The sequence below is a fragment of the Crinia signifera genome, chromosome 1 (genome assembly GCF_055691185.1).
Source record: "Crinia signifera chromosome 1, ASM5569118v1, whole genome shotgun sequence".
In the NCBI taxonomy this organism is placed as follows: domain Eukaryota; kingdom Metazoa; phylum Chordata; class Amphibia; order Anura; family Myobatrachidae; genus Crinia; species Crinia signifera.
In genome coordinates, this window is record NC_139217.1 from 56,285,443 (window position 1) to 56,298,186 (window position 12,744).

General features: G+C 45.9%; 1 protein-coding gene and 1 pseudogene across 3 annotated transcripts in view; one reads left to right on the plus strand and one right to left on the minus strand.

Moving 5' to 3' along the window:
* JAKMIP1 (janus kinase and microtubule interacting protein 1) overlaps positions 1-12,744 on the plus strand; it is a 320,143-nt gene that overhangs the window by 19,317 nt on the left and 288,082 nt on the right. The window lies entirely within an intron of this gene.
* LOC146039855 (5S ribosomal RNA) lies at positions 1,474-1,592 on the minus strand (annotated as a pseudogene).

Here is a 12,744-nt window from a genome sequence, read left to right on the forward strand (position 1 = left end):
TCCACTTCCTGGTGCAGGGAGGAGAGCCCTGCAGCAGGCGGGCAGGAGGAGGGGGGAGAGGTGCCGGGGACCCGCCCACCAACTACTTGCTGCTTCACAATGGGCAGTCCTTAAGGCGAGAGCTGCCCTTTGTGATACCAATCGCATATGTTAGAACATATGCGATAGTATTGATGCAGTAGCCAGCGGAGGGGGTGGTAAGGGGTGGCGGATGTTAGTGCATCCCGCCCTAGGTTTGAAAAATGACCATTGCGACCTGTTTTGTTTGTGCTTTATCTCTCTCCAATTGAATTTCCAAGGCTTGATGAATCTGCCCATTTATTTTTGTGCATTTATTTTGCTTTCATTCATTAATGTTTTATCTTTAGTTTAAGCAGAGCTTAACTACCTGATAACACAGAGCAATAGCTCACAGTTATATGAACAGAGAACATACAAGGGCTGTAGATTCCTCAGGACACACGTATTGGGTGATTCAGAGGTTGACACATAGAAATCACGTGATTCCGATATTCTGGCCAGTGACTAAAGTGATAAAGTGGAAGGTGATAATGCAGCAGCTAATCAGCCACAAACTGTCATTTTTCAAACCCAGACAGTAACTTAACAGTTAGGAGATGATTGGCTGGATATATATATCACTATTTGAAGCTTGTTGCATCTAGCCCTATGAGACTGGGCGTGTCCTTATCAGCATCTGCTTGTAAAGGCTCAGTTCCCCTGACCACAGGCAGAACTACCATTGGTGCAACAGGTGCAGTGCACTGGGGCCCCTGAGGCCCACTGCTGCCCCTGTCACCCTCTTCCTGGCACCCACTGTTTTTCCCTGCCACACTCTGCCTCCCCCTGCTTCCCCCTGCCTCCACCTGTCACCCACTGCCATTTTGCATATTGTGAACTTGAGTTTGGGTGGAGGAATGGGGCCCAAATTGTACTTTTGTACCTGGGCACACCACCCACAGGTTCTGCCACTGCCCCTGACACCAGCCAAGGACCCACAGAGATTATGCAGATTCAGTACCATACAGGGACACTACGTTCTCCCCTGAATCAGGCCCTTAGCCTGTCACTTTTGTATATTTTGAATGCTGGCTCCTTACAAAGACCTAATTTAAAATTGGGTGGCACAAAGAAATGATTAGGATTAGAGATATTAAAATGTAGTGTGATCCTTGTACTGGTTTAGTTCAAGGAATATTCGCAGATTGGTCACACCTTTAATATGTAATTTAAGCACTGTTTTTATCAGAGGTACAATTACCAGTGATAGTAGGCAGTGAAAATGATTCAATTCCCCTCAAATGCACAACAATTAATGCTTAATAGCGTCAAGTAATATACCTGAATTGGTAGTATGAGGAGAAAAAAGTTACACAACCTCGGTATATAATTATGGTTCTTTAATAAACACTCACTCTGGCAGTCATTGTTGCAGGTATTTATTTGATACGGCGGCTCCTACCCCTAGTTTTGATGTTGCCACACCTGGGCTTCCCCGGGGGTCTCCCACCTGGGTACTGTCCTGGCCCTCCACTGCTTGGCTTCCAAGTTCGGAGAGGGTTTGGGCAGACCAGTGGGGTATGGTGGCAATATCTTGGGGTTTAGTGTCCCATCAAATGTGGCACTGCAGGAAGAAGCCCGATAGGCGAAACACGTGTCCAGTTGTAAGTTCCAGCCTCCCACTCCTCCGGCCATCTAGCAAGCACATCAGCGGCAGCCCCCGGCTCCTACACGCCGCTACCCATACGCTCACCAGCGAGCTCCGGCGCAGCCAAGCAGCGAATCCGACGTCTCGAAGTCCTCACCTACGGCTCCGTCACACAGCATCCAGCGGGTCACCTCTCCACATGTGAAATCAGCTGTGCGGGACTATCGATCGTTCCACGTCAGCCGCTAACGTAGGCAGCGGCAACAGGTCAGACAGGCGCTCCCTCACTGCTGCCAGCAGCGAGGTAGCGGTCTTGATACACACAGCGACTTCTGCACTAATTGTATCCCTTTCAACTTTGCAACGAATTATCCATGCCTCCTTCAAAGCATTGCCACTAACTGTATGAATACTATTTGTAACCATATCTCAAAATCTGCAACCACACAGTGTGTGGCGTTACCTCAAACAGTGCAAATATCGCTTGTAACTATATCCCCATAACTTCACGATCAGCAAACAGGCAACTGCCACAGGTTGATGATAATATAGCAAGTTGGATAAACGCTCCCCCACCGCTGCAAGCAGCGGGGTAGAGACCCTAATATCTACAGCTACCTGTGCCTTAATTGTATCTATTTCATCTGTGCCACCAAACCATCTATGCCTCCCTGAATTGTTATTGTCTGGATAAGCACCATTGTTAAGTGTATCCCCAATTGCATGGTGTGTGGCGTCATCTCAAATGGTGCAATTATCGCTTGTGACCATATCTTTAAAATTCTTTAAAATTCTGCCACCAGCAAACAGCCAACTGCTACATTTTTGTGATCATACTGTGCTCTCAGCCAAAACATACTCTACCTAATTAATGTATCTATAGGAATATTAGAGTTAGTTTTATGATCATACTGACCAACTTGTGTCCAATTGCCTAAATTATCCAGGGACATTTAAATCCCCAAACCGATATATATCTGTATATTTTTCTTAGACCCAGCATCCATTAGGATTCACCTGTTGCGCCTGGTGAAGTGATCCCCTCTTGCAGCCCTACAGGCCACATTTGATGGGACACTAAACCCCAAGATATTGCCACCATACCCCACTAGTCTGCCCAAACCCTCTCCGAACTTGGAAGCCAAGCAGTGGAGGGCCAGGACAGTACCCAGGTGGGAGACCCCCGGGGAAGCCCAGGTGAGGCAACATCAAAACTAGGGGTAGGAGCCGCCGTATCAAATAAATACCTGCAACAATGACTGCCAGAGTGAGTGTTTATTAAAGAACCATAATTATATACCGAGGTTGTGTAACTTTTTTCTCCTCATACTACCAATTCAGGTATATTACTTGACGCTATTAAGCATTAATTGTTGTGCATTTGAGGGGAACTGAATCATTTTCACTGCCTACTATCACTGGTAATTGTACCTCTGATAAAAACAGTGCTTAAATGACATATTAAAGGTGTGACCAATCTGCGAATATTCCTTGAACTAAACCAGTACAAGGATCACACATTTTAATATCTCTAATCCTAAACAATTCTTTGTGCCACCCTATTTTAAATTAAGTCTAAAATAAAACTTATGTATTAATTATCTAATTTAATCATTTACAAAAGAGTGCGCCCAAAAAGCGTTTTCTCTTTCTTTTTTTGTCAGCCTCTTTTTCCTGACAAACAAACCCCCAGTGTCTAACCATTGATTTTTAAACGCTGGGCGCACCACCAACCCCCTAAACTACCAGAATTCATCAAGCCCTGTAGTTTTTCAAGTTGGTCAAATAAGTATTACACAGATTTAGAGTCTGTGCGGATCTTCAACCCTTCTCTTGTTCTCCTTACAAAGACCCTTTGGAGTAAATTGCATTACTTATTGTCACAATAAAGTGGGTGATGCCGCTCAGATTGGGGCTGTTGTGCTACGGGAACTATTTTTTTTAAATATTTGTTTGTAAGTGAAGGATGGACACAAGCACTAGGGATGGGTAAATAGGTGAATATAAGTCAATCATTCAGAAGAGATACTGGGGCAGATTTATTAAGCTTGGAGAAGAGATAAACTGGAGATAAAGCGGAGAAAAGGTAAAAGGAGATAAAGCACCAGCCAATCAGCTGTGTTTTGAACAAGACAGTTGGGAGTTGATTGGCTGGTGCTTTATCTCCTTTTACCTTTTCTCTGCTTTATCTCCAGTTTATCTCTTCTCCAAGCTTAATAAATCTGCCCCACTGTCTACTATGTGCAAGTGGTCACTGCAATAGAGACCTTTGCCTTAAGAGAATGTTTACTACATGGTTCCATGCTTCCTTGTTGCCCCGGAAACCTGGCAACATGAGAGAGAGCATTTTGTTCTACAACATGGCCCCCGATGCAGAGTTATAAATCCTGCACCAGCGCTCCTGCATCACACGGAGGGTAAGATCACGGGATAGTCTGCAGAATTGGTCACACCTTGGCCCTCATCCATAAGTTTGGTTAGCTGCTCGTCATCATTGTGCAATAAAGCTGTATATACACACTGTGGGCGGGATGTACCGAGCAACTGCGGTATATCACGTCACACATCGCACAGACACTAATCATATATGTACTAACATGTGATTAGTATTGCAAAGGACAGCTCCAGTGATAACAGCTGCCCTTTGTGAAACAGCCGGCCGGGTGTGAGCAGATCCCCGCTTCTCTCCCCCTTCTCCTCCTGCTCAGACGGCTCCACCTCCTCCCTGCACCTGGAAAGGGGGATGTTCTGGTGCTAGGGAGGAGGAGGTCATTGGACCGGGCAGCACAGCAGGAGGCTGCCCTGAAATCAGATGAGAGGGGGTGGGGTGGCGTGGTCAGTGTGTGACGGCGGGGGTCGGTGCAGGGTGGCTGGGGTCATGAAAAGAAGACCATAGGCTTCTATTGTGTTCCCATGCGCTAGCCCCTTGTCCCCCCACCGCCCACCCACCTCTGTGCAAGTAACTCAGCGACTGTGATAGTCATCGAAGGCGCTCACACAGCAGCCCTGCACATGCGTATATTTACCAATACACATGCGCAGAGCTGTACCATCGGTCTGAGGACCGAATACCAGTTTGGCTAAGCCTACGTGAATCACACCATCACTTTGCTGGTCATGCTTTGGGCATGTATGTGATTCAACCATTTGTAGCTGTTGGCCTTAAGCACTGTCGGTCTTTCATCTGCCAACCTAATGCATGGGAACCTGTACCATGTTCATCCATCATCCGGTTACCGTGGGAGACGATGCTGGGCATACATTATACATATACCTAATATCCCAGACAATTGTACAGTGTGTTACCAAGACCAATGGCCATCTTTTCTCTTTACACTGCTTGATACATAACCCCCAAAGTACAGAGTCATCAGCTCCAAAGGGGGGAAATGTACTAAGATGGGATGTTGCTATGGGCAACCATTCAGATACTTTCTATTATCATCTAGAAGGTGCTAAATAAATTCTGATTGGTTTCCTATAGCAACGTCCCATGTCTAATAGAACTGTCTTAGTAAATTTCGCCAACTGTCAATTCACAGAAGGTTGCTACGATCAACTACTCCACCTTATCTATCTCCAACATTTGATAAATCTACCCCACAATGTTACTTCCTACTTCATTACACGCAGATCTGTATAACCCAAACTCGTCAGGGGGTATCAAAGCTCCTAAAGCGTGGATAGGTTACCCACAGCTCCTACCTGCCATTTACCAAGTACATTTTCTGAAATGATAGGTAGAAGCTGATAGGCTGTTATCGGCAACTTTAGCACTCTTTGGGGGGGTGCATCAAGTCTTGGAGATATATACAGTGGAGAGAGATAAAGGGTCTGATTCCTATTTGTGCGCATTGATCTAAATATTCCTGGATACCATCCCTTAAAAATCCTTCAAATAGTTTACCCACAATTGATGTTAAACTAACGGGTCTGTAATTAGCGGGATCTTCCTTTTTTCCTTTTTTGAATATTGGCACTACCTCTGCTATTCTCCAATCTTTTGGTACTATACCTGACGATAGTGACTTGCTAAAGATATAATGTAGGGGGGGTAGCTAGTTCATCCCTTAATTCCATTAATACCCTCGGATGTTTCTCATCTGGCCCTGGTGATTTATGTGTTTTGAGTTTGCTTAGCCTAAGTATTATTTCCTTCGGCGTAAAATCCACAATGAGATCTGGCTTATTTGTCCCGTTTGTGGTAAATGTTCGTTCCACAGTCTGCTCTCCCTTAGTAAATACTGATGAGAAGAACTCATTTAACAGTTTTGCTTTTCCCTTGTCCTCAGTAACACTTTTTCCACTAGTATCAGTTAGTGGGCCCATGTTTTCCTTAATTAAACGTTTACTATTTATGTATTTAAAATACTTCTTTGGGTTGGTTTTGCTTTCAGTGGCTATGCACTCTTCATATAATATTTTAGCTGCTTTGATTACCCCTTTACAAGTTTTGTTTGATTCTTTGTATTTTGCGAACGCCGCCTCATTCAAGTTATTGTTATAGAATTTAAAGGCTCTGGTTTTATTGTTGATAGCTGACCTTACTTCTTTGTCCAACCATGGTGGCTTTTTTTTGTTGAATTTACCTTTAGTTACTTTAGGAATGTATTCAATAGTTAGTGAATCAAGCACCTTTTTTAGAGTATCCCACATTTCCTCTGCATTTTTTCCCCCCATAACCGTTTCCCACCCAATTCCTGTTAGGGCTTCCCTGAATAATTCAAAGTTCGCTTTTCTGAAGTTTAGTATTTTTGCAGATCCTTTTTGATGTAATTTACTGAAGTTGATTTCCAGTGAAACCATATTGTGATCACTGTTCCCTAATTGTTTAATTACTTTTGTGTTTGAAACTAAGTCTATGTTATTTGTTAATAGTTACTAAGTCCAAGAGTGCCTCATCACGAGTTAGAGTTTCTACCGTTTGTGTAATAAACTGGTCTTTAAGTAAGCTCAAGAACCCATTGCTTCTTGCTGATTTACCTGTTTAGTTTTCCCAATCAATGTCGGGTAAATTAAAATCCCCCATAATTAATACCTGACCCTGATTTGATGCTTGTTTGATTTGGTTTAAAAGAAGAGACTCTTCCCTTTCGTTTATATTTGGTGGTCTATAGCATACCCCTATTATAAATTTGTTTTTTGTTTTTTTTATTATTGTCGGTTATCTCTGCCCACACTGTCTCCGAGTTGTCTTCTTCCAGGTCTGTGCTCATATTTTTCTCACATGATGTTAAGTTATTATTTACATATAGGCACACCCCCCCCGCCCCTTCTATTTTCCCTGTCTTTCCTGTAGAGTGTATATCCCTCCATGTTTAATGCCCAGTCATGCGACTCATTGCACCATGTTTCTGTAATACCAATGATGTTGTAGTCGTCCCTACTGATCACCGTTTCTAGCTCCCCGATTTTACTCACTAAGCTTCTTGCATTAGCCAGTAAGCATTTTAATTTATGTTTATTTTTAGATATGGCTCTAATATTGTGATTAGTTTCACCCCAGGACACATTTGAATTCTTTACTAGCTTCCTCTTTCCCCTCTCCCCTTCAATAGACTCTCTACAGGCCTCCCCACCATGCACACTGCCTGCCCTCTTTATAGTTCTGGGAATTCTTCCTCTGTCCTTCCCTCCTTCCCGTATACTAAGATCATCTGTACCTAAGAACTGTAATGGGGTAACGTGACTGTTACAACATAACATTTTATTACATGACATTCCTGATGCACCCTGAGAGTTACCCCCGATTATACCCTTGTTATGTCCCAGGACATGGCATGGGTCCTCAAACTGCGGCCCTCCAGATGTTGTGAAACTACATATCCCAGCATGCCTTGCCACAGTTTTAACACTCACTTATAGCACAACTGTGGCAAGGCATGCTGGGATTTGTAGTTTCACAACATCTGGAAGGCCGCAGTTTGAGGACCCATGCCTTTTGGTATGCGATGCGATGGGCGCCATGCTAAGAAACAAATACCGGTATTAATAATAAAATAAATAAGGTATTAATAATATAACACATTGATGGCACATTCATTGTGCAGCACTGTCCTTGTGTGTAAGTCAGATAGAAGATTGAGTTCTCGCATAGCGTACAAAACGTCCAATTACCCTTTATAGGAGCACTAAGCAGTTTCAAAATGCAAAGATGCCTTTAATTATCTTTTAATGAGAATCGATAGCAGCGCTGAGGATGTGCATAGGCGACGTACAGTTCACCCATAGCGTTTGCGTTACAGATGAAAGCTGCATTACGTTAAGTATTGCTGGCATAGTTGGCAGTCCCCTGGGATCCTGTCCTGCTCTGCACAATCACAGCTGACTGTTACATGTGAACAAATGTTCAGAGACTTATTGAAGTCGCACATATTTACTAGAAGGAATTAAGGGGAAGATTTATCAAATATTGGAAAGAGATAAAGGTACTAACCAATCTGATTCAATCGGCTTCTTACCGCATCCCCCGCTGCCCCACATGGATCCCCGCCACCCCGCATTGGCCGCTCCACTCCCTCCTCACCTATGTCCAGGCAGCCTCCTCCCTAGTCCCGTACTTCCACTTCCTGGTGCAGGGAGGAGAGCCCTGCAGCAGGCGGGCAGGAGGAGGGGGGAGAGGTGCCGGGGACCCGCCCACCCACTACTTGCTGCTTCACAATGGGCAGTCCTTAAGGCGAGAGCTGCCCTTTGTGATACCAACATATGCGATAGTATTGATGCAGTAGCCAGCGGAGGGGGTGGTAAGGGGTGGCGGATGTTAGTGCATCCCGCCCTAGGTTTGAAAAATGACCATTGCGACCTGTTTTGTTTGTGCTTTATCTCTCTCCAATTGAATTTCCAAGGCTTGATGAATCTGCCCATTTATTTTTGTGCATTTATTTTGCTTTCATTCATTAATGTTTTATCTTTAGTTTAAGCAGAGTTTAACTACCTGATAACACAGAGCAATAGCTCACAGTTATATGAACAGAGAACATACAAGGGCTGTAGATTCCTCAGGACACACGTATTGGGTGATTCAGAGGTTGACATATAGAAATCACGTGATTCCGATATTCTGGCTGGTGACTAAAGTGATAAAGTGGAAGGTGATAATGCAGCAGCTAATCAGCCACAAACTGTCATTTTTCAAACCCAGACAGTAACTTAACAGTTAGGAGATGATTGGCTGGATATATATATCACTATTTGAAGCTTGTCGCATCTAGCCCTATAAGGCTGGGCGTGTCCTTATCAGCATCTGCTTGTAAAGGCTCAGTTCCCCTGACCACAGGCAGAACTACCATTGGTGCAACAGGTGCAGTGCCCACTGCTGCCCCTGTCACCCTCTTCCTGGCACCCACTGTTTTTCCCTGCCACACTCTGCTTCCCCCTGCTTCCCCCTGCCTCCACCTGTCACCCACTGCCATTTTGCATATTGTGAACTTGAGTTTGGGTGGAGGAATGGGGCCCAAATTGTACTTTTGCACCTGGGCACACCACCCACAGGTTCTGCCACTGCCCCTGACACCAGCACCCAAGGACCCACAGAGATTCTGCAGATTCAGTACCATACAGGGACACTGCGTTCTCCCCTGAATCAGGCCCTTAGCCTGTCACTTTTGTATATTTGGAATGCTGGCTCCTTACAAAGACCCTTTGGAATAAATTGCATTACTTATTGTCACAATAAAGTGGGTGATGCCGCTCAGATTGGGGCTGTTGTGCTACAGGAACTATTTTTTTTTTCTTTATATTTGTTTGTAAGTGAAGGATGGACACAAGCACTAGGGATGGGTAAAAAGGTGAATAGAAGTCAATCATTCAGAAGAGATACTGTCTACTATGTGCAAGTGGTCACTGCAATAGAGACCTTTGCCTTAAGAGAATGTTTACTACATGGTTCCATGCTTCCTTGTTGCCCTGGAAACCTGGCAACACGAGAGAGAGCATTTTGTTCTACAACATGGCCCCCGATGCAGAGTTATAAATCCTGCGCCAGTGCTCCTGCATCACACGGAGGGTAAGATCACGGGATAGTCTGCAGACTTGGTCACACCTTGGCCCTCATCCATAAGTTTGGTTAGCTGCTCGTCATCATTGTGCAATAAAGCTTTATACACACTGTGGGCGGGATGTACCGAGCAACTGCGGTATATCACGCCACACATCGCACAGACACTAATCACAGATGTACTAACATGCGATTAGTAGTGCAAAGGACAGCTCCAGTGATAACCGCTGCCCTTTGTGAAACCACCGGCGGGGGGTGAGCAGATCCCAGCTGCTCTACCTCTACTCCTGTGCCAGGCAGCCTCCTGCTCAGACAGCTCCACCTCCTCCTCCCTGCACCCGGAAGGGGGATGTTCTGGTGCTAGGGAGGAGGAGGTCATTGGTCCGGGCAGCACAGCAGGACGCTACCCGGACATCAGGGGTGGGATGTATTATAATCCATCGCCGCCTGCCCACCGCAATGCCAGTGCATATGTACTAACATATGCGGCTGGCATCGCGGTGTGGTGATGGAGACCCCCCATCATCTCCCTGCCGTCTGCTTCTCCCCTCACGCCGGGGACAGCTAAGCAGGCACCTCCTTCTCCCCCCTGCAGCCAGAAGGACGTCCGGCTGCGTTACTAGGGGGAGGAAGGGCCTACCTTTCGGGTCCAGGAGGACCTGGGTTACTTACCGTATGTGTTATCCAGGCGCCCACGATGGTGATCATACGGCATTGCATCGCATGCAATATAGCGGCATGCTATGCAATGTGATCAGATGGGATTTTTAATTGTACAAGCACCCTGATGGGTGCTTACAATGTTAAATGCACCCCCATTGTCAACGCCACCCCCACTATCAATGCCAACCCGAAGCGTGGCGACTGCAGCGAGCCCGCAAGGGGCGGCGGTACGTGTCCTCCGACCTTTTCGTACCCCCACTATCCACGTCGGCGTGGAGTTGATTTTAGATAGTGTGGCGAGTGCAGCGAGCCGCCGAGCCCGAAGCGTGGCGAGCGGACGTGGATTACTTTACATGTATTCCTGGTCCCCTCGCGGGGCTCGGTGCGCTCACTGTGCTCGCCACACTATCTAAAATCAACTCCACGCCGACGTGGATAGTGGGGGTACGAAAAGGTCGGAGGACGCATACCGCCGCCCCTCGCGGGCTCGCTGCAGTCGCCACGCTTCGGGTTGGCATTGATAGTGGGGGTGGCGTTGACAATGGGGGTGCATTTAACATTGTAAGCACCCATCAGGGTGCTTGTACAATTAAAAATCCCATCTGATCACAGTTTTAATACATAGGAAAATGCAGTAAAATGGTTTTACCACATTTTCCTCTTGGTACATCCCGCCCCAGGGGAGAGGGGGTGGGGTGGCGTGGGCAGTGTGTGACGGCAGGGGTCAGTGCAGGGTGGCTGGGGTCATGAAAAGAAGACCATAGGCTTCTATTGTGTCCCCATGCGCTAGCCCCTTGTCCCCCCACCGCCCACCCACCTCTGCGCAAGTAACTCGGCAACTGTGATAGTCATCAAAGGCGCTCACACAGCAGCCCTGCACATGCGTATATTTACCAATACACATGCGCAGAGCTGCACCTTCGGTCTGAGGACCGAATACTAGTTTGGCTGAGCCTACGTGAATCACACCATCACTTTGCTGGTCATGCTTTGGGCATGTCTGTGATTCAACCATTTGTAGCTGTTGGCCTTAAGCACTGTCGGTCTGTCATCTGCCATCCTAATGCATGGGGACCTGTACCATGTTCATCCATCATCCGGTTATCGTAATGGAACTATCTTAGTAAATTTCCCCAACTGTCAATTCACAGAAGGTTGCTACAACTACTCCACCGTATCTATCTCCAACATTTGATAAATCTACCCCACAATGTTACTTCCTACTTCATTACACGCAGATCTGTATAACCCAAACTCGTCAGGGGGTATCAAAGCTCCTAAAGCGTGGATAGGTTACCCACAGCTCCTACCTGCCATTTACCAAGTACATTTTCTGAAGTGATAGGTAGAAGCTGATAGGCTGTTATGGGCAACTTTAGCACTCTTTGGGGGGGGGGTGCATCAAGTCTTGGAGATATATACAGTGGAGAGAGATAAAGGGTCTGATTCCTATTTGTGCGCACTCCGATGGTATACACATTGGTTATATCATGTATATTCTCCATCTCACTCAAATCAGTAAACGTTACCGCCTCTGTTTGGAAAAGGGCAAAAGGAGGTATGTGTGATGATGTCATTGTGACATCATAGGTCCGGCCCCCCCAAACCCCCACCCACCCCCACTGTGCAGTGATGCAATTTGATAATAGCTATATAGTTCAACAATTTGTTCTCAGTGGGGGGAAATTTACTAAGATGGGAGTTCTAGTTCACATGGGCTGTTGCTATAGGCAACCAATTAGATACTATCCGTTATCTTCTAGAAAGGGCTAAATAATTAAATAAGTAGTAGATTCATGTGAAATTTTCCTAATTTGTCAGCAATTACTAAAATATTAGTAAAGGCGGCTTTATATGCAAACCTGTCTGGGGTTTACCAGGACTGTAGACGTGTGTGTGTGGGGGGGTATTTTCCCACACTCGGCAGACTTCCTGTTGGTAATCCCACCTCAGGACTCTGCATTCAGCCTTTTCTCCACCAGCCGTAATCATAGCAAAAATGTTGACAAAGTCTTTTACGTTCCAGCTCCTATCAATAGGACGATGAGAGGTTCACATGAGCGAATCCGGGGATCTCGGTCAGCTGAGTCTGCACACAGCACACTGAGAACGACTGCTGTGCTAAGACCCTCTCCAAAACAGGTCTTCACAATGGAGATCTTGTTTAATTAGATGATGGATTAAATGTTTCTTAGAAAGATTGGCTGCATTTAAATAAGAGAGGAAGTCTTCCCCTTAACCCTTTCATGCTTTATTGAATTCCTCCTAACAGTCTAAAAAGCAGCCCAACAGTTCAGGTTTTAGGGATATCCCCATACCTCCCGCTAATTGGTCACTATACTGCTGTGCCACCGGTGGGTTGCAGTGTCCCGCGGGCATGGGGGAAAATTGGCAGTGATCACTATCAGAGCCGCCATGCTAGCCCCCTTCTTCTCCA